The following is a 13229-nucleotide window of genomic DNA, read 5'->3' as shown; positions in this document are numbered from 1 at the left end:
TGCACATACAAAATAAGTTTAGATTAACTGTACCTACTGTTGCAAATTTCAAGTACACATAAATACACACATACATTTATCGGTACATAACCAAACCGGTGCATCCATGCACATATACTTAACAAATGAACAGATTTTACAATAGCAAGGTTAGTATCAGTAGATGTTGCAGCATTTCTATATAATACTGAATCAAGTCATATCCTTTTATGTAGTAGTACATATTGTTATTGCAGTAGTTACAACATGAAAAGAAGTAATATGTAGGATCTTCATAATGGTTTCCACAGGAGCAGGTGGTAGACTCATAATTTTGTGTGTGATATTTGTGCGCGTTTAAATGCGGCGGGGATGTATAATTTGACAAAAACGGGTACCATAATCTAATTTAAAGCTATTTTTTTTAAAAACATTTCTGTTATGGTGATACTTTTAGTGAAACCACATGCAAGACTGTCAATGAGGCTACAGGCAACGTTCAAATGGCGACAAACCTGATTTCGACAACCTTGTTTCCTGTACATCATTATACCACTTCTCAAACTATACTCAACACATTGTTCCTTGGTTTCATCACATAGACTAACAGTAGTTAACGTCTAAGAGCCGCATCACTTGGGGACTTCCTCCCACTAGAAACTTACACGCCGTAATTTAACTAAAGTTCGATTCAAATTGGAGCTAACTAAAAAATACCATCAACTAGCATCGCTCTGAGTATAATTATTTTGGTTGTTAGTGTGCTTCTTGTTTAACGCCACACTCGGCAATATTCCAGACGTTCCAGTGACTGACATCATGAGCATTGGTCTACGCAATTGAAATACGATTATATGCATGATTGATTATATATACGCCATACCCGTGCTTAAGGTTTCACAACAGCCGTAAACTTCAAAGACCTGCACCTCTTCGGATTTTCCTCCCACATTGCCATACCTTCTTACAGGATTGGGGGGGGGGGGGGGGGGGGGGGGGGGGGTTCTGGGGGAGGCAGCCCCACTGTTGTAAATGTAAAAAGATAATCTACCATGATAACATGTTGGTTTGGTTGTTTAAAGTAAAATTAATAATGGTTGACATGTCGTGTCTGTGACTTTTTGGTTGGAAACCCAATAATAATAATAATAATTTCTTTATCACCCATTATTTCTTAATCCTGTTCAGCTTTGCTTTAGAAAAATGCACCGATCACGACCGCCGTCTTTGAAAACCACAATTGTCGAATGACGTCAACAATCTTCAGCTATGACGTCGTTGCTAGTGTGACGTCATTCCGACCTTACGTCACAAGGAAATTCGAGTACTTCAACAATGCCGTCCTGATGACGTAAACAATACACCGGTGTGCGTGAAGTGATATTTGCACTAGTGCTGTGGGTAATAAACTAGTATATTACTCACATTCGCACGTTTGAATTTGAAGTCAATTGAAGCCATATGGCGTCACAGTACTTCAATTGTTGAGAAAAATGCGATATGGCGTTGTGTTCGTTGATTCATTGACACCTTGTCAATCATCAGGTGGAGATATTCATGTAGGCCACCATTATTGACACTGGTCCGTGTGGTGTTGGTCCGTGTGGTATGCCGAAATACCGAACACATATTTGTACAGTGTTATGGAGACGACCGACCCTGCGTGTTAGTGAAACTACAATATACAAACTCACAGATAGCATTTACAGATGACATGTCGCGTCATTTCCATTCCCCATTAGAGGAACTTTCTGTGACCCCGATACACAGTTATCATAATTTGTGAATCATATACTGGTAGGCCATGTATCACCAACACCGAACTTTACTTAACCCCCTGGATGCCAGAGGGACATATATGTCCCTCCTCTACACCCCTCACTTTGAAGTCAAATAAAATTCAAAATACATCACCCACACAACTACACTTTACAGTTTTAAATAAGGTGGTATATTCCCTGTTCTGTGATATCATCCACTGGCATTTTAGGCCAAGCAAAAGTACTGAACATAACCTCTGAAAATTAGGTACATCGTAAATGTCGCCATTTTTTACACATTACTAAATCACCACTCACGGCGTTATTTACAGCATGTTTTGAAATCTAAATTTCGGGTATTTATTCGGAGAAATGAATTTCAAAAATAGCATATTAGTGATCACGGGTATCTGTCTTTTATGAAATCACCAATGATCATTCCAAAACGTCTCCGATAACCCTAGAATCGTTTAGAATGTTTTGGAAAAAACGAAAACACGAACGCCGAAGTGAACTTTCCGCCATATTGGATAGTGTTTACAAAATCACGTTTCAGGTACACCGGTTATGAGACGCCTGTAACATCACGTATATTTCAAACTTATCTGCGATACCTACATCCTTGAATTCCTCATACATTTTAGAATCAAATGACCAGTGATCTTTGTCACCAATACAAAGTGGCTAGATGAAATCAAGCAAAATAAGTTGGGAGTGAAAACGAACGCTGTGCTCGAAAAACTGCACATGGTTGAAATGTAAACAAAGCAAAATTCAGATTTTACACAGTGTAGCATTTTCTCCTATTTTGAGCTACCCATTCGTCTATTCGTTCAAGATATTGGCTCAACATTTTCAGAATATGCATGGGAAGAGAATCGTAGGAAGAATTAGGGAACTTCAAATAGATACATTGCAATGATTTGATATTTTCAACAGGTGTTGTCAAAATTACCGTTCTGGTTGACGCCATGACTGACGCAAAATCACGCACAACGACAACGGTATTTATCGGAATTTCTGACTATTTCCGATTGTTTCAATGAAAATTATGACAACAAATAACAGTACATAGATTTTCAGAATGTTTCTGATTACTTACATGTCACATTTATGTTTCTACGATCCCTGAATCAACGAAAGTTCCCTCGTACAATCCTGCGTACTGTTGACAGTGAATACGCCATTTGGTAAAAGTGGGTCACAGGTAGTGATGTCATACGTCAACATTGTTGTACATATTTGGTAATTTCGTAGAGGTGAAGGTCCTTGAATGAGAGTACACACGATCATTGTATCATGCTATTTACAGTTTCAGTTATGGTGTATATTTTGCATGTCTTTTATACAATTTTTCACACAAATCATTTCACTTTGGATATTTGTCAATGTTCAAAATGAAATCATACGTACATATAGGCCACAACATGTATGAACGAACCTTTGATAATCTCCTGTTTGTTTGAACATTGTTTACATAACAATTGATAGGTTTTAGTGTCGAATACGATATTTCTTTCCTTTGGACAAGTGTTACAAGATGAAGTGTAAATGTAACTGCAGCATGTACGTATTTCTTTGGATGTGTAATAAGTCAATATTATAAGTTCATATAACCAATGTCCACAAATAGCCGTTTCATTTTATTGTATAACTAAAACTGAATATATTACTTTAACAAAATGGATAATATTTTTCGGTAAAATATATGCACACATTTCTGAAATGTCTTGGTCTTGGATTTGTCTTTTATGTCGTTGGATACAGAGAACAGTGATATCTAACGATTCGTCAGGTGCGCGTTAGTCACAAACAATTTACGAATTATTCCTCTCGTTTTGCATTACATAATCAATGGTTTCATTCTTTTTCAATATTGTGATCACAGGATAGAAAACAGTTTACTTTATTTCTCCAGGAATTGTAAAATGTATAAAAATATAACCCATGCCAGGTACCAAACGTATACGATTATCCTGATATTTCTTAACCCAGCTTTCTTCGCATCTTTTATTGTGTAAGAAAAAATAATATAATCATGAACAAATATATGTCCAATATTGAATATTGGTTGTTTTGAAACATTCTTTTGGGTATTTCATTACGTAAATTGATGCCAAACAGGTGCGTGTCTTGTCCAATTAAGACACACGATAAACTAGCTAATTGTTTACATATTCAAGACATTATTTAATTGGTGAAAGCAGTCATTTTATGTTGTGTCGAAAAAGCATCAAATTCCGTTCCACACATCGAGATCTACCATACCATGAACGAAAATTAGAGGAGATATATATTAATCAAAATACCAGTGTCGTCTTTTTCCGACGTTATCAAAGACATAAAACCAGCCATGACGTCAAAAGGAATGGTGTTATTTTTAGGGTATTTCATAACATTTGATGATAAGGCTAGTGCTCCATTAATAATGATGCAACATTAGTCAAATTACACTTACACATTCAGGAGAATGTTGGAATCTAAGGACTAAGTTATAGGTTAGATAGGGCCATCCATTCCTCTATTACCTCTTTTTAATGAAGCACGATTTCATCATTTCTTATGGGTCTGTTTTACAACTAAACGTATACAGTTTCTTTATCGATATTTGTGTTGGAATAGTTTGGTTCCTCGTGAACAAAACACCACGAAAATATGTTATCCTTACCCACGGCTAATTCTCATCAAGTGACCTGAGTTACAATAAACTAGTGCTAAGCTTAGCGGAGTTATGCCCCCTTTTCTTTGTACGTGTGTAACCTCTCTGTCGCCTTTTGACGTCATAGAGAAAAATCAGTTTTCGTCATTTACAGCAAGCTATTTTTGGCATTGCATGTTTGTCGTTATACATACGCATATAACTCCATTTGGTATATAGTTATGTCGTTCAGATATTAGGCAGTATTTTGTTCGCTCACAGATTCCGTAAAGCTAGTAAATAAAAAAAATCGTCGCACAGTGTACTTATATCGGTGTTCGATAAAAAGCGGAGAAATTTACTGTTTTTCAAGGCAGAAAAAATTCTCGGGCAACACTTAGAAGTGTATTTTTATTAAACCGGTTCAATATTTGCAGTTAACTCTACACCATTAAATAGGAAATTTAATATTCTCCACCCCTGCGTAATTTTATATCCAGAGGTAGATCCAGTGCCGCGTGAGCGCAATTCTCGCACAACCTTCACTTTTCCGATCTAAGGAAAATGTGCGTCAGAAAAAAAACTCGGCATCCAGAGGGTTAAATAGTGGATATAATATGAGTGTTCATGTTTACTATACTATGTTTACGATACGAGTGTCTAAATCCCGGTATTTCTCGGGGGAGAGCGAGCGAGTGTCGTAAACATAGTATGAAATGAACACAAATATAATGTTCTATTTTTTACCGAAGAAGATGTCTACATACAGAGACCAATGTTAGTGTTTAGTACAGCAAGTCGTAACAGCAGCGGAACGTCAATTTGTCGAATGACGTCAACAATCTTCAGCTATGACGTCGTTCTAGTGTGACGTCATTCCGACCACACGTCACAATAATTAAGGATTGACTGTGTATTTTTGCGGTTTATTTAGGAGATAAACATACTGTGTTTTCAATGTAGAGCTAGATTACCTGTAGATTCAACCCCGCTAAATTGAATTTGGAACCGAACGCGCAGCGTGAGGTTTCAAATGTTAGATTTAGCGTAGTACCCGCATCTGTGCATTTTGTAACCTGTAATTTTAGATATAATTATTTAAATATGCCTACCGACAATGACTGAAAATAGTACTATTCTATGAATATTAGCTTCCGCGGTGATGCGGCCGTCAAACCAGCTGTTTCAATCATAGGGGGTTTATTGTGATTTAAAATCCTCTGATTGACCAATCAGAATCGAGTAAATTCCAAATTCATGGTAGAATGGGGTATGAATCGAAAAACCGATGTGCAAACTGTATGAATCCGCGTAGCGGATTCTTACAAAAGTTTGCACATTGGTTTTTCGATTCATACCTCAATGAACCGAAAAAATACACAGTCAATGCTTATAATTAAATTCGACAACTTAAAACATGTTTAACCAAAAACAGTTGTATATATCAAAACAGACAAAAATGACGAGATTGATAAACATTCCAGGTGTAGGAATACATACTGTGGCGTGACATGAATCAGGTGATCGTTTAATTTATGCACATAACTTGACACGCCTGTACAGTCAGTAGCCAATCAACGGAGAGCAGGATCAAAACAATGTTCATTGGACCTGTCAATTAAGACAAGAGGCGAAAAGAACTGCAAATGTCAAACTGTAACGAACCGGAAGAAATATGTCCGGGAGAAGGCGGCTGTTTCAAATTACATGGTCAGTTACCGCCAGATTCAAACATTACTTCCCTGATTACGGTAAAACACAGTTGGAAAAATGCTAGTTAGAAATGAAACCCGAAGACATGAAAGTTGAACCGAGGCGAGCAGAAAAAAAACAGGCGAGCGAGCCTGCACGTTTGCTGTTTCATTCATTCTCGGCCTTCGGTTTCAAAGGGTAGTTTGGACAATGAATATGCATGAAAGTCGCTAAATGTCCTGTGCATGACGATACACGTGAGCAGAAAGGGAATTCCCTCGATTGTAATATTGGGATTTCCCCGACATTCCGCAGTAATAAAAGTAGTGCGCCTCGGTTGGCGTGGCTTACTTTTTTACATTCAGTGGGAAATGAATGCAATAACACGTGACCAATTCAGCTAATCAGAATACAGGAATTTCAATGAACACAACGAAAATTTAATTATTATTCGAATGACGTCAACAATGCCGTCCGGATGACCGAAATAATACACTGTTGTCTCGTGACGTGATATGACCCTAGGGCACATATGGTCTTTTTAACCCTGATATGTTTGCCCTCGTGGGTAATAAATAAAGAATACTACACTCATTTTCATTAGATATCATTTTTAAGAAACGAGTGGACTATATATGGTATCTGACAGAGCGAAAGCGAGGTTAGACACCATAGAAAGTTCACGAGTTTCGTAAAAAAGGTATCTAACGAGAATGAGTGTGGTATTATATTTATTACCCATGCACCTAAAATATGTATTTAAGTGTAAATACATAACACATTTCGTTCGTGAACAGACCAAGCTGAAATCGGATGCAAATCTGGTTGCGCATGGATATTGATATATGCCCAAATATAGGCATTGTTGACATTTCTATACATACGCATTAACAACTTGTTCCTGATGTTGTGTGTGCAAACATGACAGCATCAACGCTCAAGATCTTATTTAAAGTATTGATTCAACTTAAGGTAAGTCAAGCGTATTGTTGTAGTACGCATGACAACTGTAAGAATACTTTAAAAAGCCAATTAGCGCCGCGATTTGAATCTCGTTCTTTCGCATCGACGGGTTCCCGGCTGTGCAATCAAAATAGTTCGGTTTCCTTGATCTATCAGCGGAATTAATATCCTGTCTGTACCATTTGGGAAGAGTGAAATCCGAGTGCTCGCCGAATACGTTTATGTTAACTGTATGACCCTGTACTGAAGACGTGAAAATCAACAAACTCAAGTCTGCTTACACGTCAGTGACAGCTTCGAACGAAGGCCAAGGTCACACTCGGAATAAGAAAAGACAACCGTGATCTACTCGCAGCGTTTTACGGGAGAGGTCAATAGGGAATATTATGTTCACATTTGGGATGTTTGGACCCAAAAAAATTAAGCAAGGCACACTTTTTTCGAATGAGTTGTATCGGATCTGTTCACTTTGAGTGATCTGGCCGTGCAGTAGTGTATCCTCATTCATGAACAAACACCTCCGGAAGCAATGTCACAAAATAAGCTTAGAATGGGAACACTGATGGCATGGGACATCCAACGTAAGTCTACATATGTGTCCAGATAGTGTAAAGTGGCTTCATTTCACGACGCTCAACCTTTTACGTTAAATCTGAAAGTCGCGAAAGTGGTCGGGTGTGTCATTCTCATAGGGACCCTCGATCTATCGGTAGTCGTACATTGCATATGGGTATAGCTCGATAGTATAAGGTAGCTCTATGCATTACTAATATAGAATGCAAAGTGAATTTGATGCGTGTGACGAAATTGTTTGGTTTAATAAAGTGTGTGAGATTCCTTCATTTCTGCCTTGTTGTTGTACAAGTGAATGACGTCTCGTGATTTTTTTTATGAATAAAAAAGTAGTTCCGGTGTGACAGAGGTCACGGTTATCCAATCAAAACGAATAATACAAGGTCAACCTTGTACGACGCACGTCACACTCCGTCGCAGTGGTGACTCAGCATAACACCACTGCCACAGGCTAATTAACATATCACGTGACCGGACTTTTCTCTTGTTTGTAAACAAACGCGCTTTTTCAAAAATCAGTATAGAACGGACTAATGCAAGTATTTGGGAGCGCTTTACATATTGTTTTGCATAATTATATAAATATGCTACTACAGCTGCGACAGTGAGTTGCATGATAAAATATATTTATACATCAAAGTGACCGTATCGCTAGCTCTCCGTTGGGCTTCGATGACAGCACGTGGAGCCGTACAACCAATGTAAACAAAGGATAAATACGCAGAAACAAGTAGATGTTCACGTTTTAGAATACTTTCTTAAAGAACCGTAACCGTTCTTTGACATTTGTTTACGAAAATGTGTAAACTTGTCAAACATGAAACAGATGAAAAGCATATGCAATATCTTGAATGGACTTTGAAAGATGTGACGAATCGTCACATGGCGCTGGCCACTCTCCTACCCAGTTCCATGCGGCCGGCAGCTAGCTAGCATAGTACCTCTGCCACAGGCCAGCGCCATGTGACGATTCGTCACATCTTTCACAGTCCATTCAAGATATTGCATATGCTGTTCATCCGTTTCATTTTTGTCAAGCTTTTACATTGTGGTAAACAAATGTCAAAGAATGGTTACGGTTCATTAAGAAAGTATCCTAAAACGTGAAAATCTACTTGTTTTTGCGTAGTTATCCTTTGTTTACATTGGTTGTACGGCTCCACGTGCTGTCATCGAAGCCCAACGGAGAGCTAGCGATACGGTCACTTTGATGTATAAATATATATTGTCATGCAACTCACTGTCGCAGTTGTAGTAGCATATCTATAAAATTATGCAAAACAATATGTAAAGCATATACCAAATACTTGCATTAGTCCGTTCTATACTGATTTTTGAAAAAGCGCGTTTGTTTACAAACAAGAGAAAAGTCCGGTCACGTGATATGCAAATTAGCCTGTGGCAGTGGTGTTATGCTGAGTGACCACTGCGACGGAGTGTGGGCGCTGGCCTGTGGCAGAGGTACTATGCTGGCTGGCTGCCGGCCGCAAGGAACTCTGGGTAGGAGAGTGGACGCACGTGTGACGTACGGAATTAGTATCTTACCACTCGTATCTTCACCACGTGGGTGATAAAAACGGTTATGTTTGAAACCTAGCGAAATAGGACAATAGGATAACCGCAGATCGAGATTTCTCATACGTCACTTAAAGTATTACACGAATATTTGGGGTACCCAATCGACGTTTAATATCAAGAGCATTTTATTATTTTAAATTTTACTCAATCTAAATGTACGGATTTGTTTCCGTAGTATTTGTCTGTATTTTAAACATATGCGTATATATGCAAATTGTTTTAATTTAAGTGAAATGTATACCAGCAGGTTTTGTTGTCTCTAATGAGGAGATCATGGGATGGGCACGCCAGAAACCTATGATTGTGGGTTTGAATCCCGGTTCGCCCCGATTATGTTTCTAGGTTTGTCAGCACCATACCCGTCGTCGTGGGTTTCACCGAAGTGGTAAACGTCTAAGACCTGCATCACTTCGGGCTTTCCCCCCACATTAAGCTGACACGCCGTGATATAACTGGCCTGGAATACTGTTAAAAGCGGCGTTAAGCACAACTCACTCACTCACTGATACATTGGAATGGGGATTCAAACACCACTGCATGCACTCAGAACTTCATATTCGATTATCCAGTTTTTCATGTAGGTATCATAACAGATTGGAGATATAATACTGGATACTCGAGGCTGTCAGAACCTCGAAACATTTCCCAACTAAATTATCACAATTGAAGCATTACACTGTGTGTGTGATACTGGGCACGAGGTTACATTCTCAGTTTGAATATGATAGTACACCTGAGAGAAAGATGGAATGGTGATTGTTAAAAATACGTTTGGCCTACCTAAAGGAACAGAAGCGTACGTAAAATATAATATTATTGGAGGGTAACTTAATGACGTCATTCTGTTTCGTACATTTGTGTTTGTTTGACACTTGGTCATGCATTTATCGATCTTTCTTTGTTATTTAACGGCACACTCATCAATAATTCATCTATTTGACAACAATAATCGAGTCTGGGCCAGAATATTTTTTTGAAAACGTTGCAGAGACAGGGCCAGACGTTACTAAATGAGGGGTTTGTAGCTGTGTATCGGCGACCGCTAATGTCGAAATTGACATGTTACTCGTCGAATCGGGCTTAGTTGGTGCACAGCAGCCTATGCTAGTTGTAAGAGGCTACTAAATGGATCGGGTAGTCGAGCTCGGTAACTTGGTTGATTGCGTGTAATCGTACCCCGACGGCGTGGATCGATGCTCATGATATTAATCACTGGATTGTCTGGTCCAGACTTGATTATTTACAGTCCGCCGTCATATAGCTGGAATATTGCTGAGTGCGGCGTAAAACAACAAACCAACCAACGAACTAAGCTAAATTGAACTAAACCCATATACCTCATTTTGTGAAATATTACATTTAACCTTAAATCAAGTCTAGCGTTTATTGAGGAGGATGACAAACTTGAAGATGACAGAGCTGGCACAGCTAAGGGACGCAACTCTGCATCTTTTACAGACTCCCTGTACAATAGAACCTATAAACATCATGTTACGAAAGAATATTTCTTTCATAATTTTTATTAAGAAAGATTTTACAAAAGAATTACATTCGTGGACGTTTTTGGTCAATGAATATATTGATGTCAAGATATTGTCATTTGTTGATGATGTCGTGCAGTTTATAGATTCAGGAACAACGTGACGGTGACGGCATTATTCCTCATGATCAATTACCTTGTGAACATTCAAACTTAAATATTTTTTTAATATGGATATCAATTGTTGTTTATATGTCTGTTTATAGAGAGAGTAGAGAAAAAAATATAAAAAGGACATATCTTCGTTAGATATACTTTACTTTGGTGAATACTTTAAATTTCAGGTAATTGTTAATTATGTTGTCCACACATAATATATATGTGCATCTGTCTTATGTGTTGTACTCTGGGCCACAGGGGGGAAGGGTGGCCCAGTCGTCTAAGGCGCCGCGATTCGCTGTGCAGAGTTTCGTCCCTTGTGCGTGCCAGAAACCTATGATTGTGGGCTTGATTCCCGGTTCGCCCCGATTATGTTTCTAGGTTTGTCAGCACCATACCCGTGCTCGTGGGTTTCACTGAAGTGGTAAATGTCTGAGACCTGCATCACTTCGGGCTTTCCTCCCACATTAAGCTGACACGCCGCGATATAACTGTAATACTGTTAAAAGCGGCGAGATATTCTCGCACAACCTTCACTTCATGTGCGTCAGAAAAACAACTTGCAATGTACCTATTTGAAATTCCCTTATTCTTCCTACGATTCTCTTCCCATGCATATTCTGAAAATGTTGAGCCAATATCTTGAACGAATAGACGAATGGATAGCTCAACATAGGAGAATATGCTACACTGTGTAAAATCTGAATTTGGCTTTGTTTACATTTCAACCATGTGCAGTTTTTCGAGCACAGCGTTCGTTTTCACACCTAACTTATTTTGCTTGATTTCATCTAGCCACTTTGTATTGGTGACAAAGACCACTGCATGGTCATTTGATTCTAAAATGTATGAGGAATTCAAGGATGTAGGTATCGCAGATAAGTTTGAAATATACGTGATGTTACAGGCGTCTCATAACCGGTGTACATGAAACGTGATTTTGTAAACACTATCCAATATGGCGGAAAGTTCGCTTCGGCGTTCGTGTTTTCGTTTTTTCCAAAACATTCTAAACGATTCTAGGGTTATCGGAGACGTTTTGGAATGATCATTGGTGATTTCATAAAAGACAGATACCCGTGATCACTAATATGCTATTTTTGAAATTCATTTCTCCGAGTAAATATCCGAAATTTAGATTTCAAAACATGCTGTAAATAACGCCGTGAGTGGTGATTTAGTAATGTGTAAAAAATGGCGACATTTACGATGTACCTAATTTTCAGAGGTCATGTTCAGTACTTTTGCTTGGCCTAAAATGCCAGTGGGTGATATTACAGAACAGGAAATTTCCCACCTTATTCAAAACTGTAAAGTGTATTTGTGTGGGTGACGTATTTTGAATTTTATTCGACTTCAAAGTGAGGGCTGTAGAGGAGGGACATATATGTCCCTCTGGCATCCAGGGGGTTAACCAAACTCACTCTGGGCCACTCACTTCTTTGAGAAAAAGATAAAATCACATTAATAAAAATGGATGTTAGCCAAATGTACTGAGATCCGATGATATGGGATTAATTAAATTGTTGAGAGAAAAGAACACGTTTAGAATGTGACCAAAATGACCACCATTCAGCTTCAACACTTGTATCAGTTACAATACACAGAACAACAGTAAGCACATGCAGAAATAGAGCAGACTGTCAAGGAGGATGCCTATTTAGGACGCGAAGCAAGTCTAGATTTATTCGCGCTTATTTACTTCCGGGTTAAGATTCAAGGGCCTATGTCAAGGCCGTACGCGAGTGAGTTTGCAAACTTCAGACTGCAGTTTGGTTAAGTATCGAGTTTTACAGTGCACGTTGTCATTGGCATATTTATTAAGACAGGTTTTTAGGCGGTGTCATCGACGGCAATTGTCAAATAACAGCACACAACAGCTGTCCATGTGTAGGTGCCTAATAGTCTAACGACTTTACCGTTGTTTACGTAGAATCGACTCGCCATCGGGGTACTCGGATCGGGAAGACTGTGTCTCGAGTTGACATCACACTGACTGTTGCTGATCTTTCCTAGGAAGGAGTTTGCAGACCCGAGAGACTTACAAAGGTGAGTACCGTATTTTCCTATTCATCAACTGGGAGTTGGATGTCCCCGAGGACCGCGGTCGATGGAGATCAGTGGAGATGTGGGGGATGGTCCAGACTGTAGCCTAGGCCCCCATCAGACTCTCGGCTAGAGGTGATAGAGGTCAGTCAGGTCACTAGCTGGCTATGATAAATACTGATGTGATGTATCTTCTAAAAAGTTAAGTGCATGATTACTAAAATCACAAAATCGCCCTCAAAGTAGCTGTGTTACAGACAATTTCATTCAAATCGGATCTTTTAAGTACTATTTTATCGAGGATCTCACCCAAGTGTCTTTTGATATCAAATATAGATCTATCAACTCGAGATGATAAAAG

General features: G+C 38.8%; 1 protein-coding gene across 2 annotated transcripts in view; it reads left to right on the top strand.

Moving 5' to 3' along the window:
* Positions 1-12542: 12542 nt before the first annotated feature.
* The window catches only part of LOC124133441 (argininosuccinate lyase-like), a 37601-nt gene continuing 36914 nt past the window's right edge, over positions 12543-13229 (top strand). For both annotated transcript variants that reach the window (XM_048401094.1, XM_048401092.1), the window contains exon 1: positions 12543-12871. The gene's annotated coding sequence lies outside the window, so the exon portion shown is untranslated. The remainder of the gene's footprint in view (positions 12872-13229) is intronic.

The sequence above is a fragment of the Haliotis rufescens genome, unplaced genomic scaffold (genome assembly GCF_023055435.1).
Source record: "Haliotis rufescens isolate VD_foot unplaced genomic scaffold, xgHalRufe1.0.p SCAF_21, whole genome shotgun sequence".
NCBI lineage: Eukaryota > Metazoa > Mollusca > Gastropoda > Lepetellida > Haliotidae > Haliotis > Haliotis rufescens.
The sequence above is the reverse complement of the archived record's forward strand: the minus strand, read 5'-3'. Positions and strand labels throughout refer to the sequence as shown.